Raw genomic sequence first — 22051 nt, 5'->3', positions numbered from 1 at the left:
AGTTTAATAACTGTAAAAAGCTCTCAGCCTTTCCCTTTTCAGGGAGGTGTTAGCTGTAGATTTGTCACATGTAGCCTTTATTATATTGAGGTAGTTTTTTCCTTCTATACCTAATTTGTTGAGAGTTTTTATCATGAAGGATGCTGAATTTTATCAAATGCTTTTTGGGCATCTATTGAGAAATTTATATGGTTTTTATTCTTCATTCTATTGATGTGATATATGATGTTTATTGTTTTGCATATGTTAAAGCATCCTTGTATTTCTGGCATAAATTCCACTTGATCATGTACTATCTTTTTGATGTGCTGTTGGATTTTGTTTGCTAGTATTTTATTGAGGATTTTGTGTTTATATTCATCAGATATATTGGCATTTTTTCTTTTAATTTTCTTTTTTGTTGTTGTTGTGTTGCTTTCTGCCTTTAATATTTGGGTTATGCTTGCCTGGTATCATGAGTTAGAAAGAATTCCCCATGCTTCAATTTTATGAAACAGTTTGGGAAGAATTGGTATTAATTCTTTTTTTACGTTAATTTATTTTTAGAGACAGAATCTCACTCTGTTGCCCAGGCTGGAGTGCAGTGGTGCAATCATAGCTCACTGTGGCCTTGACCTCCTGGGTTCAAGTAATCCTCCCATCTCAGCCTCCCAAGTAGCTGGGAGTAATGGTGTGCACCATCATGTCTGACTGATTTTTAAATTTGTAGTAGAGATGAGATCTTGCCATTTTGCCCATACTGGTCTCAAACTCGTGGTCTCAGGTGATCTCTTGTCTCCGCCTCCCAAATCACTGAGTTTACAAGTATGAGCCAACACACTTGACCTGTATATTGATCTTATACCTAGCAATGTTTCTAAACTCACTTATTGATTTTAGTGCTTTTTTAAAAGGGTAGATTCCATCCAATTTTCTAAATAAATGATAATGTCACCTGTAAAAAAAAAAAAGACAGTTTTACTTTTTCCCAATTTGGACAACTTTTATTTCATTTTCTTACATTATAACAATGGCTGGATCTTTCTGTAAATTTTAGAAGTGATGAGAGTGAATGTTATTTTTTCAGATCTTAGGAGGAAACTATCCTATTCAGTCTTTAACCACAAAACATGATGCTAGCTTTAGGTTTTTTAAAATGTTGTTTATTAAGAAGTTCTCTTCTATGCCTAGTTTTGTGAGACTTTTTATTGGGATTGATTTTGGAATAGTCAAATGCTTTTTCCATGTTTAATTAGATGATCGATCATATGTGCTTCTTGTTGGGTTTGTTGATACGGTGATGTGATGCAAATGTTAAGTTAAACGTGAAATTTTATTTAGTCATGATGTATTATCATTTTTATATATTGTTTGATTTAATTTGATAAAGGTTTTGCATCTAAATTCCTGAGGGATATTGGCATGTTGTCTTAGTCAGTTTATAAGGCTGCTATAACAAAGGACCATAAACTGGGGGCTTATCAACAACAGAAATTAATTTCTCACAGTTCTGGAGGCTGGAATTCTGAAGGGGACACCAATGTGGTCCAGTACTGTTGAGTGCCTTCTTCTGGGTTGTAGACTACTTACTTCCTGTGTTATCTTCCCATGGTAGAAAGAGGCCAAGAAAGTGCTCTGGATTCCTCTTATAAGGAACTCATCACATTCATGAGAGCTCCACCCTCATGAACTAATTTCCTTCCAAAGGTCCCACCTTCTAATACCATCACATTAAGGGGTAGTATTTCAGCATTTGATTTTTGGAGGAATATAAACATTCAGTCCATTGCACATGTGGTTTATTATTATTATTATTTCTTATAATGTCTTTGGTTTTGTTATCACTGTAATTTTGCATTCCTGGACTTTTCTTTGGTGAGATACTATTTATAACTGTTTCCATCTCGTTACTTGTTATGGGTCTGTTCAAGTTGTCTGTTTCTTCTTGGTTCAATCTTGTAGGTTGTGTGTCTAGAAATTTATCCATTTCCTTTAGTTTTTCAAATTTATTGGCATATAGTTGTGCATAGTATTCTCTAATGATCTTTTGTATTCCTGTAGTATCCATTGTTATGTCTCCTTTTTCATTTCTGATTTTATTTATTTGGATTCTTTTTTCTTAGTAAAGCTAATGAATTGCTGGTTTTGTTTATCGCAAACATTTAGCTTTATTGATCTTTTGTATTTTGTTTTTAGTCTCAATTTTGTTTATTTTTGCTTGGATCTTATTTCCTTATACTAATTTTGGGTTCAGTTCGTTCTTGCTTTTCCAGTTCTTTGAAGTATAATGTTAGGTTGTTTATTTGAAATCTTCCTACTTCTTTGATGTAGGCATTTATTGTCATAAACTTGATTCTTAATACTTTGTTTGCTATATCCCATAGCTTTTGTTATTTTGTGTCCATATTTTCCCTTGTTTTTAAGAATTTAAATTTTATTTTCTTAATTTCCCCCTTCACCTATTGGTCATTCAGAAGTGCATTGTGTAACTCTCATGTATTTGTATAGTTTTGAATGTCCCTCTTGTTTTGAGGTCTAATTTTATTTCATTCTGGGCAGACAAGATGCTAGATAGAATTTTGATTTTTAAAATTATTTTGATATTTCTTTTGTGTTTTAACACATGATGATTTTTGGAGAAGATTCTATGTGCTGATGAAAAGTATGTGTATTCTGCAGCTATTGGGTAAATGTTCTGTAAATGTCTGTTATGTCCATTTGGTCTGTACTACAATTTAAATCTGATATTTCTTTGTTGATTTTCTATCTAGATAATCAATGCTGATAGTGGGGTGTTGAAGTCCCCAACTGTGATCGTGTCAGGATTTCTCCCTTTAGATTTAATAATATTAGCTTCATATATCTGGTTGTACTGGTGTTTGGTGCATATATATTTATCGTTGTTACATTTTCTTGCTGAATTGATCTCTTTATTATTATATAATGTCCTTCTTAGTCTTTTTAAAATAATTTTTGACTCGAAGTCTGGTGTCTGTAAATATAGCGACTCCTGCTCTTCTCTGGTTTTCATTTGCATGAAATACCTTTTTCTACCTTTCACTTTCAGATTATCTTTACAAGTGTGGCAAGTTTCTTGTATGCAGCATATAGTTGGGTCTCAAATTTTTTTTTATTGATGTAGCCAGTCTATATATTTTATTAATATATGGGGGAATCCAAGCTATTTTCATCTAAGATTATTATTGCTATGTGAAGTTTTGTTCTTGTCACATTGTTAACTGTTTTCTGGTTGGTTGTACAGTCTTTGTTCCTTTTCTCTTAGTGTTTGTCCTTGTGGTTTGGTGATTTTCTATAGTGATAAAGTTTGATTCCTTCCTCTTCCTCATTTGTGTTTTTGCTTTACTAGTGATTTCTATACTTTTGTGTGTTTTCATCATGGTAAATGTTGTCCTTTTGTGTCCAGGTTTAAGTTTCCCTCAAACACTTCTGGTAGGGCCAATTTGATGGTGATAAATTCTCTCAGCTGTTGCTTGTCTGGGAAAGATTATTTCTGTTTTGTGTATGAAGGATAATTTTGCTGGGCATAATATCCTTGACTGGCAGTTTTTTTTTTTCCTTCAGGATTTTGAATATTTTATCCCAATATCTCCTGGCATGTAAGGTTTCCACTGAGAAATCTGATGTTAGTCTAATGAGGATTCCCTTATATGTAACTTGATGCTTTTCTCTTGCTGCCTTTAAAATTCTTTCTTTGTCTTTGTCTTTTGACAATTTGACTGCTATTTCCCTTGGATAGAACATGTTTGGGTTGAATCTATTTGGCATTTTGAGATTCCTGGACCTGGATGTTTTCTCTCTCTCAAGACTTGGAAATTTTTCTGCTTTGATTTCACCAAACACATTATCCTCACCCTTCCCCCCTTTTTTTCTCCTTCTGGAATGTCCATTGGATAGAACATGTTTGGGTTGAATCTATTTGGCATTTTGAGATTCCTGGACCTGGATGTTTATCTCTCTCCAAGACTTGGGAATTTTTCTGCTTTGATTTCACCGAATACATTTTCCTCTCCCTTCCCCTTTATCTCTCCTTCTAGAATGTCCATAATATAAGCATTTATTCACTTAAAAGTGTTCAATTTCTTTCTTTTTTTTATTTATTTGTGTTATTTCAAAAGACTTGTCTTCAAGATCAGAAATTCTTTTTTCTGCTTGGTCTAATCGTTGTTGAGGCCTTCATTTGTGTTTTCTATTTCATTCATTGAAATCTTCAGCTCTAGGACTTCTGCTTTGTTTTATTTTATGAAATCTATCTCTTTTTTGAATTTCTCATTAAAATAATGAATTGCTTTTCTGATTCATTGAATTGACTGTCTGTATTCACTTTTATCTCCCTATGTTTTAAGATTATTATTTCAAATTCTTTTTTTGACATTTCATATATTTCATGATGACTGAGGTCTATTACTGGATAATTTTTGTTTTCCTTTGTAGTTGTTATGTTTCCTTGCTTTTTAATGTTTCATGTGTCCCTATCTTGATTTCTATGCATCTCATGAGAAAGTTGCCTCTTCCAATTTTATGGAGTAGGTTTTGTAGGGAAGCGTTTTTCATATGAATGGGTCTTGGGATGTTGGCCTTGCCTCAAGATGGACATAGTAGTGTAGTACCCATGTAGTTTCATTAGCTGTAGTCCACACTAGTGGCATTTGTGAATTTCTCAGTGACCTAGCCTGAGAGTTTATGGTGAGCGTGGTTTGGCTTTGCCAGGGGTGGGCTCAACCTATTTGTCAGGTGGCACACACATGTGTGCCTGTGGTAGGTCAGTCAACCTGGGTTCTGATTTGCTAGGATTGGGGCCATGAGGCTGTTACTTTGGCCAGGAACACAGGCGCATGTTTGCTCAGTCTGCCTATGGGTGTGCCTGCCAGGATCATCCCATAGGACTCTTTCTCAGGCCTGGGGCACAGCTGCGTGACTGCTCAGTTGCCCTGAGAGTAAATTTTCTGAAAGTGATCTGCAAGGCTGTTACTCTGACCTTGCTTTGAGGTGGACACAGCAGTGTCATCTCTGTGTAGTTTCTTCAGCTATAATTCACACTAGTGGCATTTGTGAATTTCTCAGTGGCATAGGCTAAGAGAGTTTATGGTGATAGTTGTGGCTTTCCCAGGAGTGCAATTTCTAGGCTTTTTATCAGGATGGGGCTTATGCTTGGCAGGCCTGGGGACGTGTCTGCTAGGAGCAGCCCATGAGGCTACTCCTCAGGCCCAGGATGCCAGCATATGGCTGCTGAGCTGGCCTCAGGGAGTATCTGCTTGAGGGAGGGGATATGGCTGTTTCTCAGCCTAGGATGCAGTCATATGGCTTCTCAGCTATCCTGGGTGCATTTTTGCTGCACCCAGAAACATCCACAGGGATGTTTCTCAGGCCCAGTTTGTGGCCACAGAGCTGCTTCACTGGCCTGGGAGTGTTTCTATGGGAGTGGCCCATAGGATTGTTTTATAGGCCTAGGATGCAGGTGCAAGGCTGCTTGGCTGGCCCATAGGCCATGGGAAGTGACCCATAGGGTTGTTCTTAGGCCTGATATGTGGCAGCATGACTGATCAGTTGGTCTTGGGTATGTCTGCCAAGGGTGGCTCATGGGGCTGTTTCTCAGTTCTGGAATGTGGCTCTTGGCTGCTTGGTCAGTCTGGGGGAGTATTAATCAGGGGTGGTCTGCTGGACTGTTTCTTAGGCCCTGATTTCTGTCACAGGGGCCTTGGGCAGACCAGGGCATGTCTAGAGGCAGAAGGGCCCTTCAGGGCTGTTTCTCAGGTCCCGAGCAAGGGTGCATAGCCATTCTGGTGGCCTCGGGGCATGTCAGCTGCTTGAAGGCTTGGAGACATCTCCCATTTGGAAAAGAGCATATAGCAGTTTGCTCAGCTCAAGGGAGGCTCACTCTGGGTGGAACTGCCAGGCTGTTCCTCTCGCTCGAAGTGTGGTGGTGAGAGTTGGTTTCCCTGCATTCCAAGAATAGAGTCATAGCCGATCCTGGATCGTGGGCGCAGGCTCACTATGGTTGGGATTGTGATGTTCAGCCACTTGTGTGGGCTTGGTGAAATGAAGATGGAACCCAGTTCTGGAGAAATGCATTGGATACTGGCCCATCGAGTAGGGCACCCTTCAGATGTGGCCCTGGTCTCAAGATGATGCCATGCTTCAGCAACTTGGCTCAGAAGGAGTGGGTGCGGGTAAAGAGTACACACCTTGTGCTCCTTACTTGGGGGTAGTGCAGCTGCATGAATTCCTGGTAGCTCTCTAAACTGGGCTCAGGGCTTGCAAGGTATGGGATTCTCCAGTTGTAAGGACTGTAGGTGTTTGTGGTGGCAGTGGAGGCTGGTGGGGATCTTCTGCTTATCTTTTCCCCACAGTGGGAAGCCCCCCTTACTCTGGGCAGGTCTGATCAGGGCAGGGAGACAGAGCAGCAGTGGCCAGGTATCTTCAGGCTGCTTTCCTGGACTTCCAGTCACCAAAGGTGCATCTTCACTCTTCAGCTGCACTCCTGCACTCCCTTCAACACCTCAGTCAAATCTTAGCTAATTATTAATTGCTTTGGTCCTTTCTTGGGGAAGAGGGCACAAGAGCCAGGCATCTGTAGTCTTGCTGACATCACTCTTACTAGTATTGACATTTTAAAGAACAGTAGAATATAGAGTTACTGTATAGATGTGAGTAAGATTTAGTCATCATTTTAGGATGTTAGTGAATAGTCCAATACTGCTTGAAGCAGTTGAAAGACAACACATTTTCAGAGAATATAATTCTTAGGAGATAATGGAGGCTTGACTCTCATTTCTCAGTCATATGCATCTTCTTCTATTTTAGACACAGAACACAAAGTGGAGGAGCTTGAAATACCAAAATTTAATGCATCTACTTCTTTGAATAGATCAAAATGCACTAGGTTAAATATAGTCTACCATTTGTTTCTAGGGAAGGATTCAAATGTGAGATTAATCAAATGACACTGGAGCTCAAATATTGTGCTTGTTTTGTTTAAGGTAGAGGAGAACTTTATAGAGAAAAAGGGAAGGAAAATACACCTTTGGATTGTTGGCATGTGTTTGCACATAGTAGGTGCTCATTAAATATTTAATAATGAACTAATAAATAAGGAAAAATGACTTTGAAGTTCTAGAACTGGGGAGCAAGTTTCAAATCCTGGGCATACTTCAAACACCTTCTTCACTGTCACTTTCTTACAAGTGACAAAATCCATTGCTCTTCTGGTCTTTAGTACAGTGGACCAGAATGCATATTGCAGCAATTACATAGGGTTGTATAATTGGGAGAACTCACAGGACTCCACATAGTTTTCAAAAGGTTTTAGTAAAGACAAAGGGCACAAAACAGCAGAAAGAGAAAGAAAGCACAGGCAAATATCAGGAATATTTGAGACATTCATGTGCAGCTTTCAAGGGTCCCCTCTCAGTTGCAAAGGGCACATCTAGTCTCTGGATTACAATCCACTAAGATATGTGAAACCAAGCAAAAGTTTACTGAGGGATGTTTATGTCTCACTGGTTTTGTAGCCAAAATGAGGCTGTGTAACCCAGTGAACCAAGTCTACAATATTAGCCCATATATTTTCAGTAAACAGTATAGACAAGCTAGTATTCTTAGGGGTCTCTCAGACTTTAAAGAGCATTATTAATCACCTAGTATATTTTATCCCTATCTTGGCCATGGGAAGATCCATGGTTCCAGGAGCCTATGGAGATAAGCATAGAGTTTCAAGACAAGCTGCAAGTGAACACTATCTTTACACATGTATCTATTTTTTAGGAGGAAACACCAAAAAAATGATAAAACACACCAAAGTTTGTTCAGTCCAGCCAGTCCCCAGCAAAGTCCTAAAAGAATGAATTCATTTTATGGTAAGTTTTTATTCCTCTTTTAAAGTTTAACTATGGAACAGAGTAAGGAGCTGTCCATGTAATTAAATGTCTGGCAAGTTAATGTGGATAGAGAAATCTGCAATCTTGGACACTTTGGAGTGAAACGGTGCAACTCTAGGCAGAAGTCCAATTTCATTTTGTTCTACATAGGTACTGTAGAGATACAGCACATGAGAAGTCAGTCCCCAGGCAACCAGTGAGATAGCAGGAGGCAGGACAAAGCACTTTTTCCTTATTGCTCTCAGCTTGATCTGTAAGGAAACTTCATGATTTCATAGCCAAATTGCCACCAAAACATAAAACAAAAAACCTCGGCTCCTTCACTTAGACATGTGTTTCACCTTGGGCAAGTTATTTGATTCCTCTGAACTACAGCCTTCCTATATAAAAAAATGGGAACATTGATAGTAACCACATGGGGATGTTGCAAGAATTAAATGAGTCAATGTACAAAAAACATGTACTACAACACATGGAGGCCTTAATTATAGTTCTAAAATGTCCTTGTCAGAGAGGTGGGGATTAGTATTTTTTGCTGCAGCAATCTTCTAACAATATCAAGGTCCTAAGCAATTAATCTTTTTAGGATAATATTACATAGTTCAATAGTTGATGCCTTTTTCCTTCAAACATAGAGATCTCTTTATACTTTTCCCTCAGACAAGAAACACTATGCGTTATTCCAGTATACTGCCTCACGGCTAAACCAACTTGACTCACTATATTAGGTTCTTATTGCAATTACTACCATAAACTTAACAACTTAACACAAATTATTCTTTGACAGTTCTGGAGGTTGGAAGTCTAAAGTCAGTGTCACTGGGCTAAAGCCAAGGTGTCAAAAGGCTGGTTCCTTTTGGAGGCTCTGAAGGGAGACTCCATTTCCCAGCCCTTTTCAGCTACTACTGGCTGCCTGTATTCCTTGGCTTCCTTTATCTTCAACGTGCATCACTCCAATTTCTGCTTCCATCATCAGATTGCCTTTTCTGATTCAGATCCCTCTTCTTAAAAGGAACCTTGTGGCCGGGCACAGTGGCTCACACCTGTAATCCCAGCATTTTGGGAGGCTGAGGCGGGTGGGTCACGAGACCATCCTGGCTAACGCGGTGAAACCCCGTCTCTACTAAATATACAAAAAATTAGCCGGGCGTGGTGGCGGGCGCCTGTAGTCCCAGCTACTCGGGAGGCTGAGGCAGGAGAATGGCGTGAACCCGGGAGGCGGAGCTTGCAGTGAGCTGAGATCGAGCCACTGCACTCCAACCTGGGGAGAGACCGAGACTCCGTCTCAAAAAAAAAAAAAAAAAAAAAGAAATCTTGTGATTACACTGAGCCCACGTGGATAATCCACGGTAAGTTACCTGTTTCTAGATCTTTAACTTAGAGAAATCTGAAAAGTCCTTTTTGCCATTTAAGGAAAAATTCACAGGTTCCAGGGATTAGGACACTGGGATCGGGATCATTATGCAGCTTACCACACATACATTAGTTTATTCTCATATCAGGATGAGGTAGGCTGGCTCCATTGTAAGATGTACAGCTGTAGTCTACAAAGTCAAGTGACTCATTGGCAGTGTTACTAGTTACAGTGCAGAGCTAGCAAGTCTTCATTTCGCTTTTTGTAAATTCAGGAAGACTTGGTTTTGAAAAGTTTGGTTAATAATGACATAATTATTTTAACAATAGTTTATGGTTTACAAAAGAGCTGGCACTAAATGATCTTGTTTAGTTAAGATAATCTTGTGAGTTAGAGTTTATTTGTAAGATTTAAGTCATTTTTTCAATATCTTTAATGAGCCTCTACAATAAGCCAGGCCCTGTGCTAGGTGATAGGGATACTGTAGTGACTGATACAGGCAAGATCCTTATCATTATGCAGTTTATATTCTATTAAAGGATATGGACAAAACCACAATAAATTGAATAATTGCAAATTGTAATTAAATGCTGCAAGATAATGGAGGAGGAAATGGAAGCTCAGAGTGATGAAGGGACTCTCACAATGTACATACAATAGTAAATGGAAGAACTAGGTCTTGAATTTAAAGTTTTTAAAACTTTTGTTTCAAGATTGTGGGGCATACCTATGGTATACCCTGCATACTTAGCCTTTTTTTTTTGTTACTAATTTTCCCTAGGACATAATAGAGTCTGTTCAATGCAGACCATTTTTTTTTTCTCATGGCTAATGATTAAGGCAATTTATATTAATAGGCATCAATGTACGGTTGTCTCTCCTTATTTGCAGGGTATTGGTTCCAGGTTCACCTGTGCGTACTAAAACCCATGCATACTCAAATCCCAGAGTTGGCTCTGAAACATCTGAGGATAGGAAAAGTCAGCTCTCCTTAAACAGGTTTTTGCATCCTGAGAATATCGTATTTTCAGTCTGGGTTTGGTTTGAGTTTCGTGTGGAGGGCCAACTGTACTTATTGAAAAAAATCTGCATATAACTGGACCTATGCAGTTCAAATCCCTGTTGTTTAAGGGTCAACTGTGGTTGGTTCCTTTGTGATAACTATACTGCTAGTGCATCTTGCTCTCATGTTTAATGCTGAGCAGACTTGGTTAGTATCACAGTAAGCCTTTATTTTTCTTTTTAGAATCATGCACTCAATAGTGTCTACCTGTCAAGAAGATCCACAGCTAAATTACTAACATAGTGCTTATGTAAGCAAATTCTTATGAATTGTGCTTTCAGAATGATTTATTGCAGCTTTATAGCTTTTGCTGTGACATATTTTATCTACATTTAAAATTTTGTTTAAAATAATAGCAAACTGGAATGCAGCTGTAGTAAGAGTTGCATTTGGCCAAGAAGACAATTTTTAGTAAGTCGTCAGTGTGCATGGATTCACCTAGTTTTTTTTTAAAGTATTGATTTTTAATTAACACATAATTGCACATACTTATGGAGTACAGTGTGATATTCTAATACATGTATACAATGAGTAATGATCAAATCATGGTATTTAGCATAATCATCACTTCGAATATTTATCATTTCTTTGTGTTGGGAACACTCAAAATCCTCTCATTTAGATATTTGAAAATATTCAGTAAATTATTGTTAACTGTAGCCACCCTTCAGTGCTATAGAATGCTGGAAATTGTTTCTCCTATCTAGCTGTAGTTTTGTTTTTTTTTTTTCTTTGAGATGGAGTCTGGCTCTGTCACCAGGCTGGGGTGCAGTGGCATGATCTCGGCTCACTGCAACCTCCAACTCCCTGGTTCACATGATTCTCCTGCCTCAGCCTCCTGGGTAGCTGGGATTACAGGCACGCGCCACCACACCCAGCTAATTTTTGTATTTTTAATAGAGACGGGGTTTCACCATGTTGGCCAGGATAGTCTCGATCTCCTGACTTCATGATCCGCCCACCTTGGCGGATCCCAAAGTTCTGGGATTACAGGAGTGAGCCACCGCGCCCAGCCAGTTTTATAACTTTTAATCAGCCTTTCTTTATCCCCTCTCTCCTTTACCTTGTCTAGCCTCTGGTAACTACTATTTTACTCTCTACTTCTATGAGATCAACTTTATTAGCTTCCACATATGACTTAGAACATGTGATAATTATTTTTTTGTGCCTGGCTTATTTAATTTAACATCATGTCCTCCAGAAGTATCCATGTTGCTGCCAATATTAGAATTTCCTTCTTTCTTATGGCTGAATAGTATTTCATTGTGTATATCTATCACATTTTCTTTTTTTCATTCATCTGTTGATGGATATTTAGGTTGATTACATATCTTGACTACTGTGAAAGTTCTGGTATAAACATAGGAGTGCAGCTATCCCCTTAACATACTGATTTCCTTCACTTCGAATATACTTCCAGTAGTGGGTTTGCTAGAGCCTACGGTAGTTCCGTTTTTTAGTTTTTTGAGGAAACTCTACACTTTTTTCGTATCAGTTGCATGAATTTGTATTTCCACAAACAATGGATAAGAGTTCCTCTTTGTCCTCACTTGATCATGGTGTCTAGTCTTTTTGATGTGCTGTTGGATGTGGTTTGCTGGCATTTTGTTTTTTGTCTTTTTAATAATGGCCATTCTAACTGGGGTGAAAGGATATCTCCCTCTGGTTTTGATTTGTATTTCCCTGATGATTAGTGATATTGAGCCCTTTGAAAATATATTTTTTTGGCTATTTGTATGTCTTCTTTTGGTAAATATCTACTTACATAATTTGCCCATTGTTTTCCTGAAATGCTTTTTAAAATTGGTGTATTATAGTTGTGTATATTTTTGGGATTCACTCGTGTTTTAATTGGGTTATTATTATTATTTTTTTGCTCTTGAGTTGTTTAAATTCTTTGTATATTCTGGATATTATTCCCTTGTTGGAGAAATAGTTGGCAAATATTTTCCCCACTTTATAGATTGTCTTTTCACTCTATTATTGATTGTTTCTTTTGCTGTGCAGAAGTTTTTAAGTTTGATAAAATCCCATTTATTTTTGCTTTTATTGTTTGTGATTTTGAAGTCTTCTCCATAAAATCATTGCCCAGGCTAAAGTCCTGAAGCATTTCCCCTACATTTTCTTCTAGTAGTTTTAGACCTTTGGATCTTACATTTGGATCCATTTTGAATTGACTTTTTTTTTTTTTTTTTTTTAAATAGGGGTCTAGTTTCATTCTTCTGCATATGGATATTCAATTTCCCAGCACTATTTATTGAAGAGACTCTCCTTTCCCCAATGTGTGTTCTTGGCAGTTTTGTAAAAAATCAAATGGCTACAAATACATGCACTTATTTCTGGGTTTCCTGTTCTGTTTCATTGGTTTATGCATCCATTTTTATTCCAGTGCCATGCTGTTTTGGTTACTATAGTTTGCAGCATCTTTTGAAGTTAGGTAGTGTAATGCCTCCAGCTTTGTTTATTTTGCTCAGTATTGCTTTGGCTACTCAGAGTCTTTCATGGTACTATATAAATTTTAGGATTGTTTTTCTATTTACATGAAGAATGACACTGATATTTTGATAGAGGTTACATTGAATCTTAAATTGCTTTGGGTTTCATAGTCATTTTAACAATAGAATTCCTCTGATCCATGAGCATGGGATGTTTTTCTACTTGTCTCCTTTTCAATTTCTTTCATCAGTGTTTTATAGTTTTTATTGTAGAGATCTTTGACTTCCTTGGTTAAATTTATTTCCAGGGACTTTGTCTTTTTAAATAACTATTGTAAATGAGATTGCTTTCTTGATTTATTTTTCAGCTATATTGTTATTGGTGTATAGAAATGCTACTGATTTTAATACTTTAATTTTGTATCTTGCAACTTGGTAGAATTGGTTTATCAGTTCTAAGAGGTTTTTGGTGGAGGTTTTTCTATATGTAAGATCGTGTCCTCTGCAAACTTGGACAGTTTGACTTCTTTCTTTCCAATTGTGATGCTCTTTATTTCTTTCTCTGGACTACTTGCTCTGTGTAGGGCTTCCAGTGCTATGTTGGATAACAGTGCTGAAATTGGGCAAGCTTGACTTATTCAAGTTCATAGAGGAAAGGCTTTCAAATTTTCCTTGTTCAGTATGCTGTTAGCTGTGAGTTTGTCACATGTGGTCTTTATTGTATTAAGATACATTCCTTCCATACCTAATTTATTGAAAGTTTTTAACCATAAAAGGATGCTGAATTTTATGAAATGCCTTTTCTGTTTCTATTGATATGATCATATGATTTCTGTTCTTTATTCTGTTTATGGGATGTATCATGTTTATTAATTTGCATATGTTGAATCATTCATACTTCCCCGAGGTAAATCTCGTTTGATCTTAATGTGCTGTTGGAATTTGTTTGCTAGTATTTTCTTGAAGATTTTTGCATCTATGTTCATTGGGGATATTAGCTTGTAGTTTGTTGTTGTGTCCTTGCTTGGTTTTGGTAACAGGGTAATGCTAACCTTGTAGAATGAGTTTGGAAGAATTTCCCTTCTTTCAACACTTTGGAATAGTTTAAGAAAAATTGGTATTATTTCTTCTTTAAAAGTTTGGGAGAATTCAGCATTGAAGCCATCCAATCATGGCCTTTTGTTGGGAGACTTTTTATTACTTTTTAAGTCTCATTACTCATTATTTTTCTGTTTATGTTTTCTAATCTTCCTAATTCAATCTTGGTAGGTTGCATGGGTCTAGAAATTTATTCATTTCCTCTAGTTTTTCAATTTGTTAGTGAATAGTTGTTCATAACAATCTCTAAGGATTCTTGGTATTTCTGTGCTATAAGTTGTAATGTTTGCTTTTGTATTTTTTATTTTATTTATATAGGTCTTCTCTCTTTGTCTTTTTTAGTGTACCTAATGGTTTGTCAATTTTGTTTATCTTTTCCAAAAACCAACTGTTTGTTTTGTTGATCTGTGGTAATTTTTTTAGTGTCGATTTCATTTGTTTATGTTCTGATTTTTATTATTTTTTTCCTTCTACTAATTTTGGGTTTGGTTTGTTTTTGTTCTTCCCATTCCTTGATGTGCATTGTTAAGTTGTTTATTTGAAATATTTCTATGTTTTTGATGTAGGTGCTTATAAATTCCTGTCTTAGTACTGGTTTTGGTTTGTTGTATAAGTTTTGATATTTTATGTTTATATTTTCATTTATTTCAAGAATTTTAAAATATTTTCTTGTTAAATTTCTCATTGACCCATTGGTCATTCAGGAGCATGTTGCTTAATTTCCATGTTTGTACTTTGTTTCCAAAGTTCCCCTTGTTTTGATTTGTAGTTTTATTCCATTGTGGTCAGAAATTATACCTGATATGTTTTCAATTTTAAAAAAAATTGTTAAGACTTGTTTTGTAGCCTAACATATGGTCAGTCCTGGAGAAAGAGAAGACTGTGCATTCTGCAGATGTTGAATAAAATGTTCTATAAATGTCTGTTAGGTCCATTTGGTGTACAGCACAGTTTAAATCCAACGTTTCTTTGTTGACTTTCTGTCTAGGTGATCTGTCCAATGCTTAGAGCAGAGTGAGGACTTCAACTATGATTGTATTGGGGTTTAAGTCTCCCTTTAGATCTAATAATATTTGCTTTGTATATCTTGGTGATCTGGTGTGGGGTGTATAGATATTTACAATTGTTACATCCTCTTGCTGAATCAATCCCTTTGTCATTCTATAATAATTTTCTTAGTATTTATATTTTTGACCTAATAGTCTATTTTATCTAATGTAACTACAGCGATTTCTGCTCGCTTTTGGGTTCTGATTGTGTGGAGTATCTTTTTTTGCCTCCTTTTACTTTCTGTATTATTTCTGTCTTTACAGGTGAAGTGAGTTTCTTGTAGGCAGTATATAATTTGGTCATTTTTTAAAGATCCTTTTAGTCTGTATGTTTTAGTTGGGGAATTTGATCCATTTATATTCAAAGTTTTTTACTGACAGGTGAGAACTTTCTCTTGCCATTTTAAAAATTGTTTTCTGGTTGTTTTGTATATCTTGTTTCTTTGTTTTTCTCTTACTGTTTATCTTTATGATTTGGTGGTTTTCTGTAGTGATCAGGTTTGATTTCTTTCTCTTTCTCTTTTGTGTATCTACTCTTTCAGTGAGTTTTATGCTTTTGTGTTTCTCATGATAGTGATTATTGTCCTTTTGCTGCCAGATGTAGAACTCCCTTAAACATCTGGAAGCCCTGAAAAACTATCTTTCTATTAAGAATTCTTTCCTAAGTAATGATGAAGAGTGACTTTTAGTATGTGTTGATCCATATTCACTTTTCACCTCTGTTGCAAAAATAATATTCCTAAATTTTTTCCTAATGCATAGATACATAAGATGAAAATTCCTCCCCTTATGCTTTGTCCATCCTCATGACACTTGGCAGAAAATGCTAATGATTCAGCAAGTCTACCCAGGGTATTCAGCACACTTGTTACTCTTTTTAAAATTTATACATATTGCTTACTTCAGTCACCTCTCCTGATAGTCTATTCCCTCTTCTAATTACTCTCATGGAAAATAAATGCCTTAATATTAATTTTAGCCTTCTTCATTAGCAAAATCAGAATGCAGTAAATAATTCTGCTTTGGAATTTAAACAGACTTTTGCTATTATACTGTTGACCTTTTCATATGCTTTCATGCTGTAGTCCATCTGTTTCTTAATAATTTTTTAAAAATTCAACAGGCAAATTCTCTACCTTAAGAAGCACTTTAAAAAGTAATTCCTTGGCCCGGCGCGGTGGCTCACACCTGTAATTCCAGCACTTTGGGAAGCTGAGGCAGGTGGATCACGAGGTCAGGAGATCGAGACCATCTTAGCTAACACAGTGAAACCCCGTCTCTACTAAAAATACAAAAAATTAGTCCGGCGTGTTGGCGGGCGCCTGTAGTCCCATCTACTCGGGAAGCTGAGGCAGGAGAATGAAATGAACCCGGGAGGCGGAGCTTGCAGTGAGCGGAGATCGTGCCTCTGCACTCCAGCCTGGGCGACAGAGTGAGGCTATGTATCAAAAAAAAAAAAAAAAAAGAAAAAAAGAAAAAAGTAATTGCTCAATAACTCTTTTATGTTTTTCAGGTTTTTTTTTTTTTTAACTTCTTGAGTCATTTAGTTGTTCATATTTTCACAGAAATAGCTCCACTTTACCTAACTCTGATTTTCAAAGTGTATTTTCCAGACCAGCAACATCAGCATCACCTGGGAACTTGTTAGAAATGAGATTTATTTTGTGTGCATGTACCACTCCAAGTCTACTGAGTCAGACACTCTTGTTTTAACAAGCTCTGTAGGTGATTGTGGTACATGTTAAAGTTCTAGATCTTCAAATTTATTAGATCAAATGTAACATTTTTACCTAGGCTTTAAAATTAATGTAAATCTCTTCCACATTTCTAATTGTATCCTCTTTCTAAATCTTATTTTTTGGTCTTTTAAATGGCTAGCTTGGTAGGTGTTTAATCTTTTTCTTGACTTCTCAAATAATCAGCAGTTGGATTTATTTATCAGTTGGCTTTATTACCTGATACTACAGAGAGAATCATTAATATCAATATGAAGTGAAATTATTTTGTAATTTAAAAAAATAACATGAGTGTGATAATAATTTTCTGTAAGTATAGTAATTAATTCTGGTCTCTAAAATTTCTGGCTTTGAAATAAAAGTGTTTATATGCTATATTTTTAGTTCTAATGTCTGGGGCACAGATGAATAAATCCTTATACTCTGGAGCATACTACATAGAATTATCCACATGAGAAGCAATTTAATTGCACATCTCTGCCTACTGTTTTGAAAGTCTGCTTTCATTACTTCTATTTGGGCACATATTTTTGGAGCCCTTGTTGTTTTCTAGTGTCCACTATGTCTGAATTCAAATTGTAGTCACACAGACTTGCCATAATATCTAATTTCTGCTGCTATTTAAAATGTCTGGCCAGGTGCAGTGGCTCACAGTGCGCTTTAGGAGGTTGAGGCAAGAGGATCTCTTGAGGCCAAGAGTTCTAGACCAGCCTAGGCAACACGGTGAGACCTTGCCTCTACTATATATATATATATATATATATATATATATATATATATATATAAATTAGCCAAGTATGGTGGCACATGCCTGTTGTGCCAGATACTCAGGAAGCTGCAGCAGGAGGATCCCTTGAGCCTAGGAATTTGAGGCTGCAGTGAGCTGTGATTGCACCACTGTACTCCAGCCTGGGCAACAGAGCAAGACCCTATCTCTTAAAAAATAAAAAAAGGCCAGGCGCGGTGGCCTCATGCCTGTAATCCCAGCACTTTGGGAGGCCGTGGCGGGCGGATCACGAGGTAAGGAGATTGAGACCATCCTGGCTAACACGGTGAAACCCTGTCTCTACTAAAAACTTCAAAAAATTAGCCGGGCGCAGTGGTGGGCGCCTGTAGTCCCAGCTACTCAGGAGGCTGAGGCAGGAGAATGGCGTGAACCCGGGAGGCGGAGCTTGCAGTGAGCTGAGATCATGCCACTGCACTCCAGCCTGGGAGACAGAGCGAGACTGCGTCTCAAAAAAAAAAAAAAAAAAAAAAAAAGTCTGCGTGTGTTTTTGTGGTGCCCCAGACCCCATTCATACACCAAATTATTTATGGTGTTACATAGGTTGTATGTTAAATTAGATCATCCCAAAAGTACATTTATCCCAATTTGATGAAAAATGAATTTATCTTTTTTTTGTGTTATGAAGTAATAGAGGAAATGGTTAATAATCAGAAACTAAACTCTTTATTTATAGACTCTTGTATCTATTTTCTAATAGACTGATGATGGCTTTTATCTTTATTATTTCCATTCTCTAATTTTCCTTAGAATTACTTAGTTGTTCATTTTGTAACTTCATGAGGTAAACTCCCAGTTTATTAATTCTTTTTCTCCTTTTTCTTTGGCACTTTTTTCTTATCCTTCTATTATTGCATTTAAAGAAGCTTTAAAGTTTTTTTTCTTTCAGGTTTTAGAGGCCAGGTCTCTTTTCCACTTAAGATTTATTTAAAAAATATTATTGAGGTATAATTTAATACACTACAATTTACCCATTTAAAGTGTACAGTTGGCTGACTATATATATATTCTCAGAGTTGTGGCATCCTGAGATTTCTCAATCCTCAGTGTTACTTCTCCCATGTTTTGCAGCATTTTTACCAAACCGTTTTTGCTGTGTGTTCTGATTACTCTTTCTTGAAATAGTGAGGGATTTATTTACATATGGTGTTACCAATACACAGGGTAATTGAATTGTCCTTGGACTCTCTGTTCATTGTGTCATGGACAAATACCCTTCACAAGTAAACATTGAAATGATAGGTTTATATGTGTAACTGTCAGCCCTGTTTCATTTTCTGGAACACATTCATTCAGCATGACTTTTCTGGACTGTGGTTAAGATCTTCACCATCCTATGTCGTTCTTAGACACTTGAACTCATGAAATACATGAATATCCATGTCCCCAGTCAGTGTATACTGCCACTGGATAGCTCCTGTGTGACCACACTTGGGCGGGATGGGTCTGACATTCTAACCTGTGAAGAAAAGAAATTATTTTCTCAGATTTGTTTACTTCTCCCTGAGTTCCATCTTGATTTCTAAGGGGGAGGCAAAATTAGGTAGGTGTCTTATGCCATAATGATTTTATAAGATTTAGAGTGACTAACTATCTTCGATTGCCCAGGACTTTTAGTGCTAAATCTGGCAAAGTCTCAGACAAACCAGAACAGATTGGTCATCTTAAGAGTAGACACCACAAGGAAATGATCCCAACAAGAGGGACAGATCCTCTATCAAAGAGCCTCTGATGTTTTTACTCTCCTCTCAGAGATGGCCACTTCATAGCACTGTGGCTCACAGAATAACCTTTACAGAGCTCACTCTACCTGGGAATGGGCCGAGTGGGGCAGGATATTGTGTACTATCTGTCCTGACTATCTTCTCTGTTATAAAGGTTGTCAAAACACCTCAATTTTCTTGCAAAATAGAGACATGAAGAGGTGGTACTCCCAGTTCCCATATCTTTTCTAAAACTCTTTTCTTCAGGGTGTGGAGCTGGGAAGCCTGGCGGGAATCTCTGCTCTGTGGCTTGGTGGCAATATAATGGAAGACAATTTACTTTACCTCTCCATGCATCAGTTTCCTCACTTGCAAATGGGCATGGTAATAACTCCTACCTGCAAAACAGTTAGAATAGTGCCAGGCACATGGTAAGTACTCAATACATGTTAGCTATTACTATTTGTTTTTTTCTTCTGCTTGTATTATGTAGAGTCTCTTGCCGGCTTTCCATTCATCCTTTGACTCTAAGTTCCTGGTACCCTGATTCTGAACTGAATGAGGATTTTAAGCTACTACTACTAAAGATGATGACTTTAGTTTTGCTGAGCACAGCACTTCATGATTAAAACTGGCCTTGAATTTTGTCTGTACTTTTAAAAGTTCTTTGAGGATCTTAGAGCTTATTTATTGCTTTGCCATGGATGTTGGTCAGGGGTTCACAGAAATCCTTTATGTCATAGATTCTCCTTGGAAATCTTACCCTTTGAAAACTTTTGCTTTCCATTGGTCTCGGGTAATCTATTCTACTCTGATGTTAATATTTTTTTTCCAGTGACTTTGCCTAAGATTCTATATTCTCTAAAATTCATATGTAAGTCTTTCAGCCTTGACTGGAACAGAAAACAAAGAGGGAGGAAGAGGATAGGGTAAAAAAACCTCTACATCTGAAAAATACCTGAAATGAACTAAAACCAGAAACCTTTGTATACAAACTCTTTCTACTCTGAGGCCAGCCTGTCTGGGCCCCAGAAGTGAATTATTACAAGGACCATTTTTGCCTGCTCTATTTGAGATGCTGCCATCATAAGATTTGAGTCTTAACTCTTAGCATTAGAGTCCCAAGTGAACTGTCTCTGAATTTCACAATGAATCTGTGTTATTTTTAATTGTAGATGACTACTATAGATAGAGCTCGAGATCCTCTGTAATTCAGGAGATTTGCCCTGCACGTGGGATTTTGCTCACAAGAAGGGCAGTTTCTGTTTGAGGATCACATTGTGAGGCTGCCATTTTCCCTGCACACATTCTCCCTATGTTCTGTTGATCTATACTGGATAGTAGTCGGCTCCAAAGAGAGAGAGAACAGTTGAGTTCCTCACAGATTCTCTCCTGCTATCTTCTGCAGCACTGGAACTGAAGGAAGAGGTTGGTTAGCTATTTCTCCAGAGAGAAGTAGCTAGGGCTTTACTTGCTTAACTTATAAGTGTGCCAGGGCTGAAGATATCCCCATCAAGTTTCTGAGGATTATTTTAAGATAGACAAGATTAGGCAAAATTACCTTTTCTTACTTAAAAAATCTGGCTGGACGCAGTGGCTAACGGTTGTAACCCTAGCACTTTGGGAGGCCAAGGTGGGTGGATTGCCTGAGCTCAGGAGTTCGAGACCAGCCTGGGCAACACGGTGAAACCTCATCTCTACTAAAATACAAAAAATAAGCCAAGCATGGTGGCGTGCACCTGTAGTCCCAGCTACTTGGGAGGTTGAGGCAGGAGAATTGCTAGAACCCGGGAAGCAGAGGTTGCAGTGACCCGAGATTGTGCCACTGCACTCCAGCCTGGGTGGCAGAGTAAGACTCCATCTCTAAAAAAAAAAAAAAAAGAAAAAAAAAGAAAAAAAGAAAAAGAAAAAGAAAAAAAATCTTTGGTCTCAAATTCTTACATGTTATCTTCCCTGGAGAAATTTGAGTGGCAGGGAGTTCTTTTGCCAGGGTAAAGGTAGGTCTTGGTCCCTACTACGCCACACCGAGGCGAGAACTTGTGAACCTCATCATTCCTTCTGTTGACAACTCCCTTCCCTAATAACAGTCCAATATTCTTAGTGTTGACTTAGAGCAGTGCTTGAATTCACCCTAGAAAATGTTCCCCAAAAGGTGTTCTGAGGAACATTACTTTTGAGAGATCTTTGAAAAAGAGCTCCATGAAGCCATGTTTAGGAGATGCAGCATGCTACAGTCCTCTTAATACATTTAAACTGTATCCTGTGGAACTAGTGTTTTACATAAGATACTTTGGGGAATGTTGAAATAAGCAAAATAGGATATATACATAAATGGGAATATTACACAGACTTTAAAAGTGTTACCTGTATTTTTTTTTTTTTGCAGGAAAAGTTATTCATTATGAAGAAAAAAATATAAAACAGTATGCATGGTCTAATCCCATTTTGTTAAAAAAAGTTGTAAGATGTATAAAAAAGCATGGAATATATATCAACATGTTACTAGTGATTATCTGTGGACAATGAGTATATGAGACTATATTTTGGATTTTTTCTTTTGTTAAGCTGTGTTTTCTAATTTTTTTCTATAATGAATGCGTATTACTTAGATAATGAAATAATACTACATTTTTAAAAATAATGCTTTGCTTAGCACATTAGCTTTGTTTCAATTTTATTTTTAGGTTTTAGCTAAATTATTATCTCTCCATAAACTTTGTTCAACACTAAGAAATTTGAATTCCTGAAAATATGGAGTAGCCTTCTCTGTCCATGCTTTTCTTTGTAGCTGATGGGTATCAACTCTAGCAGAGCTCTCTACTTCTTTTTATTTTTAGTAGAATATTGGGAAGTATATGTAAGGGCCTTGCCGCACTCTAAGGAGGATTCCTAATAGACATTGGAGCCTCCAAGCCTAGTACTTTTGCCCTAACTTTATTCCAGTTTGACCACAGC

General features: G+C 37.2%; 1 long non-coding RNA gene across 3 annotated transcripts in view; it reads left to right on the top strand.

The window, feature by feature from the left end:
- LOC144330814 (uncharacterized) overlaps window positions 1-22051 on the top strand; it is a 163351-nt gene that overhangs the window by 89168 nt on the left and 52132 nt on the right. For all 3 annotated transcript variants that reach the window (XR_013397332.1, XR_013397331.1, XR_013397330.1), the window contains 2 exons: window positions 7762-7853; window positions 19364-19527. This is a non-coding gene — a long non-coding RNA (uncharacterized LOC144330814). The remainder of the gene's footprint in view (window positions 1-7761; window positions 7854-19363; window positions 19528-22051) is intronic.

This window comes from Macaca mulatta, chromosome 8 (assembly GCF_049350105.2).
Source record: "Macaca mulatta isolate MMU2019108-1 chromosome 8, T2T-MMU8v2.0, whole genome shotgun sequence".
Classification (NCBI taxonomy): Eukaryota; Metazoa; Chordata; class Mammalia; order Primates; family Cercopithecidae; genus Macaca; species Macaca mulatta.
The sequence above is the reverse complement of the archived record's forward strand: the minus strand, read 5'-3'. Positions and strand labels throughout refer to the sequence as shown.